This window comes from Nicotiana tabacum, chromosome 9 (genome assembly GCF_000715075.1).
Source record: "Nicotiana tabacum cultivar K326 chromosome 9, ASM71507v2, whole genome shotgun sequence".
NCBI classification, from domain to species: domain Eukaryota; kingdom Viridiplantae; phylum Streptophyta; class Magnoliopsida; order Solanales; family Solanaceae; genus Nicotiana; species Nicotiana tabacum.
Genome location: NC_134088.1, coordinates 52,057,517 through 52,063,200, shown reverse-complemented (window position 1 = coordinate 52,063,200; position 5,684 = coordinate 52,057,517).

The following is a 5,684-nucleotide window of genomic DNA, read 5'->3' as shown; positions in this document are numbered from 1 at the left end:
ACATCTCAGGCGGGAGAGGGAGTACAGACCCGTACCGCTCAGTCTCCAGGGCATCCAGCTGCTGTGTATCAGACCCCGGGTGCACTACCTGTTGGCGGAACCCAGCCAGTGGCAGCAGCTATACCTGAGCCCCGACCAGCTGCGGCCGACGAGCCGCAGAAACTATTGGAAAGATTGACCAGGTCATACCCTCCTGTCTTTGGAGGTGAGCGACATGCGAATCCCCAGGACTTCATTGATCGGTGCAGGGACAGATTGCATAACATGAGGATATTGAAGTCCCCTGGGGTGGACTTTGCTACTTTCCAGCTGGAGGGTAGGGCCCGTAGATGGTGGTAGTCCTATCTTCTTAACAGACCAGTAGATTCTCCTCCCATGACTTGGGACAGGTTCACCCGTATCTTTCTGGATAGGTATATTCCACCCTCCCAGAGGGAAGAGTTACGGTTTCAGTTTGAGCAGCTCCAGCAGGGTTAGATGTCAGTGACCGACTATGAGGCAAGGTTCTCTGAGTTGTCTTGCCATGCAATTATGATACTTCCTACCGACACAGAGAGAGTGCAGAGGTTTGTCGCAGGTTTGTACACTGGTATTCAGGCCACTATGGCCCGAGAGGTTGAGATAGGGACTTCTTATGAGCTAGTTGTGGAGATAGCTTGGAGGATCGAGGGTGTACGTCAGCGTAGCCGAGAGCAGGCTACGAGGGATAAGCGGTTTTGATATTTTAGAGAGTTCAGAGGTGCCCCGGCTAGGGGTAGAGGTCAGTTCGTGAGGGGTTAGTTCAGCAGGCCCACATATCCAGCACCGCTGCCTCCTTGGGGTGCTCCAGTGCGACCTTATTTCAGCGCCATGCCATAGAGTTCCTACCGCCCACCAGCTATTCAGGGTTCTTCTAGTGGGTATTCATGCCATCAGGGTCAGACTTCAGGTCAGCAGTCCACCGTACCGAGAGGTTGTTTCGAGTGCGGGGATCTTAGTCATGTGAGAAGGTTCTGTCCCAAGCTTCGGGGCAAGGCAGTGCTGCAGGGTCAGCAGCCTATGATTACAGCACCAGCTGCCCCACCAGCCGTCTGGCCACCCAAAAGCGGAGGGAAGGTGGGTAGGGGCCGTCCTAGAGGTGGAGTCCAGTCAAGTGGAGGCTAGTCAGGTGGCGCTCCAGCTAGGTTCTATGCTTTTTCGGCCAGACTAGATGCAGTGGCCTCAGATGCCGTGATCATAGGTATTTTTTCTGTCTGCTGTAGGGATGCTTCGGTACTATTTGATCTAGGGTCTACATATTCATATGTCTCATCTCTGTTTTCTCATTTCCTGGGTGTTTCCCGTGAGTCCCTGGGTGCTCCTGTGTATGTGTCCACTCTTGTGGGCGATTCTATTGTTATGGATAAGATCTATCAGTCCTGTGTTGTTATATTTTGTGCTTATGAGACTAGAGCAGATCTTCTATTACTTGATATGACCGACTTTGAGGACATTCTGGGCATAGACTCGTTGTCTCCATATCACGCCATCCTTGATTGACATGCCAAGATTATTACCTTGGCAATGCCAGAGTTGCCTAGATTGGAGTGGAAGGGTTCGTCTGTCAGCGCACCTAGTCGGATCATCTATTTTATGAAGGCTCAACACATGGTCGAGAAGGGTTATTTGGCTTATCTAGCTTATGTTCGGGATACTACTGCAGAGACTCCGACGAGTGATTCAGTGCCCATGGTCTGGGAGTTCTCCGATGTGTTTCCTTATGATCTTCCAGGCATGCCACCAGATCGTGATATCGATTTTTGTATCGATTTGGCTCCAGGTACCCAGCCTATCTCTATTCCACCGTATCGCATGGCTCCAAAAGACTTGAAGGAGTTGAAGGAACAACTTGAGGAGGTTCTAGCAAAGGGGTTCGTCATACTGAGTGTATCTCCTTGGGGTGCACCAATATTATTTATGAAGAAGAAAGATGGGACTATGCAAATGTGCATTGATTACTGCCGGTTGAACAAAGTTACCATTAAGAACAAGTACTCGTTGTCACGTATTGATGATTTGTTTGACCAGTTACAGGGTGCCAGGGTGTTCTCTAAGATTGACTTGAGATCAGGGTACCATCAGTTGAAGATTCGAGATTCGGATGTTCCGAAGACTGCTTTCCGGACTAGATATGGCCATTATGAGTTTCTAGTGATGTCCTTCAGTTTGACTAACGCTCCAGTAGCGTTTATGGATTTGATGAACAAGGTGTTCAGTCCATATATTGATTCATTTGTCATTATCTTCATTGATGATATTTTGATCTATTCACACAGCATGGAGGAGCACGAGCAGCATTTAAGAGTGGTGCTTCAGACCTTGCGGGAAACAGAAGCTTTATGCTAAGTTCTTCAAGTATGAGTTCTAGTTGGATTCTGTGGCATTCTTGGGGCATGTTGTATCAGGCAAGGGTGTTAAGGTAGATCCCAAGAAGATCTAGGTAGTTCAGAGTTGGCCTCATCCTACTACGACGACTATGATCAGGAGCTTCTTGGGGTTAGCAGGTTATTATCACCGGTTTGTGGAGGGATTCTCATTTATTGCAGAACCTTTGACTAGATTGACCCAGAAGGGTGCTCCATTCCATTGGTCCGATGATTGTGAGGCGAGCTTTGAGAGACTCAAGATAGCTTTGACTACGGCACCCGTTCTAGTATTGCCTACTGATTCGGGGTGTATACTGTGTATTGCGACGCTTTACGCATTGGCTTGGGTTGTGTATTGATGTAGGAGGGGCGAGTTATTGCATATTCTTCGCGTCATCTGAAGCCATATGAGAAGAATTACCCTGTACATGATTTGGAGTTGGTCGCGATCGTTCTGCTCTTAAGATCTGGAGGCATTATCTTTATGGGGTCTCCTATGAGGTTTACACCAATCATCGCAGCTTATAGCATTTGTTCAAGTAGAGGGATCTCAATTTGAGGCAGCGCAGGTGGCTTGAGTTACTGAAGGATTATGACATTACAATTCTTTACCATCCGGAGCAAGGCGAATGTGGTTGCGGATGCCTTGAGCAGAAAGGCAGAGAGTATGGGTAGTTTGGCATTTATTTCAGCAGAGGAGAGGCCACTAGCTTTGTACATTCAGCACTTGGCTAATAGACCTGTGAGGTTGGATATTTTAGAGCCTAGTCGAGTGCTTGCATGCGTCGTTGCCTAGTCTTCACTATTTGAGCAGATCAAGGCTCATCAGTTTGATGATCCGCACTTGTTAGTTCTCAGAGAGACGGTACTACAGGGTGGTTCCAAAGAGGTTACTATCGGTGAGGATGGTGTTTTGCGACTCCAGGGTCGCCTATGTGTTCCTAATGTTGATGGCTCGAGGGAGAAGATACTAGAGGAGGCACAAAACTCTCGGTATTCGATTCATCCAGGTGCTACGAAGATGTATCGCGACCTAAGGCAGCATTATTGGTAGTGGCAGATGAAGAAGGACATAGTTGAGTATGTCACGAGGTATCTAAATTGCCAGCAGGTTAAGTATGAGCATCAGAGGCCAGGCGGCCTACTCCAGCAGTTGACTATACCTGAGTGGAAATGGGAGCGCATTACTATGGACTTCGTAGTTGGGTTGCCGCGGACCTTGCGGATGTTCGATGCAGTTTGGGTCATTGTCGACAGGTTGAGCAAGTCGGCGCACTTCATTCTGATTGTGACCATGTACTCTTTAGAGAGATTGGCCCAGATTTATATTCAGGAGATTGTTCAGTTGCATGGTGTGCCTGTTTCCATCATATCCGATAGAGTCCCTCAGTTTATTTCGCATTTATGGAGAGCAGTACAGAGTGAGTTGGAGACCCGTGTAGAGCTCAGCACAGCCTTTCATCCGCAGACCGACGGGCAGTCGGAGCAGACAATTCAGATCTTGGAGGATATGCTTAGAGCATGTGTGATTGACTTCAATTCTTGCCTTTGGCAAATGCTACAAGCTGGGATCGATTCTTGCCTTTGGCTGAGTTATCTTACAATAACAGTTATCAGCCCAGCATCGAGATGGCTCCATTTGAGGCTTTATATGGTTGGCGATGTCGTTCTCCTATCGGATGGTTTGAGCCCGGCAAGGCTAAGTTATATGGTACCGATTTGGTGAAGGATGCCTTGGAAAAGGTAAAGTTGATTTAGGAGAGACTTCGCACAACACAGTCCAGACAGAAGAGTTACACGGATCAGAAGGCGTGTGATTTATCATTTATGGTGGGCGAGAAAGTTCTCTAGAAAGTCTCACCGATGAAGCGAATCATGAGGTTCGGGAAGAAAGGCAAGTTGAGCCCAAGGTTTATAGGTCCATTTGAGGTGTTGAGATGAGTTGGGGAGGTTTCTTATGAGCTTGCTTTGCCTACCAGTCTATCAGGAGTTCATCCGATTTTTCACGTGTCTATGCTCCGGAGGTATCATGCCGATAGGTCGCATGTGTTAGACTTCAGCACAATTCAGTTAGATAAAATCCTAGGTTATGAGGAGGAGCTAGTTGCCATTGTTGATAGATAGGTTCGCTAGTTGAGGTCCAAGAAAATTTGGGAGGCCTAGGAGGACTTGCGGAGCAGATATCCACACTTATTCAGCACTCCAGGTATGATTCTAGACCCGTTCGAGGACGAACATTTGTTTAAGAGGGAGAAAATATAACGACCCGACCGGTCATTTTACTTTCTAGATCCCTGTTCTCCTAAATAAGACTCCCCATATATGATTTAGTTATTTTATGACTTGCGGGGATGGTTAGTTCGGGCTTTGAAAGGGTTCGGGTTGAAACCGGAATACTTGGTTCTTTAATGTTGGCTAAATAATGCTAAGTTTGACTTGAGTCAATATTTTACGTAAATAAACTCAGAATCGGGGTTTGACGGTTCCAATAGGTCCGTATGATGATTTATGACTTTGGCGTATATTCGCATCGGGTTTTGGATGACCCGGGAGCGTTTCGGCGCTTAATAGTGAAAGTTGGCTCATGGAAGTTTTTAAAGTTCTTTAAATTTGGTTTGGAGTAGGTGTTGGTGTTATCAAAGTACGTTTGAGATTCCGAGCCTGGGAATAGTTTCGTATGGTGATTTAAGACTTGCACGCAAAATTTGGCATCATTCCGAGCAGTCTAACTATAATTCGGCGCGTTCAGAGCGAATTGGAAACTTGAAGTTCATAACTTGATTCAATTTGATTTTGGGTTGTGATTCTTGGTTTTGTTATTGTTTTATGCATTTCGAGAGTTTGAGTAAGTCCGTATTATGTTTATGGACTTGTTGGTGCATTTGGACGGGGTCCCGAGTGGCTCGGGTGTGTTTCGGACCTCCCGGAGCTAAGTTGGAGAAACCAGAAATTCTAGTTCTGGTTTCCTTCTTCGCGAACGCGAAAGGACCCACGCGTTCGTGATGAAGGATTTGGGCAGTGGAGAAATTTGTTCTTCGCGTTCGCGATTAGGAGGTCGCGTTCGCGGAGCTTTGAGATCCTAGGCCTACGCATTCGTGAAGGCCCTCTCGCGTTCGCGTAGAAGAAAGGGGCCAGGGAGGGTCAATACCCATTACCCTTCATGTTTGCGAAGGTGCAGTCGCATTCGCGATGCCCAGGTAGGCCAAGCCTTCATGATCGCGAGACTGTCCTCGCGTTCGCGATGAAGGTTTCCTGGGCCTGGGGAGCTTTGCCTTTGCCATCGCGAAGCTCTTTCCGCGA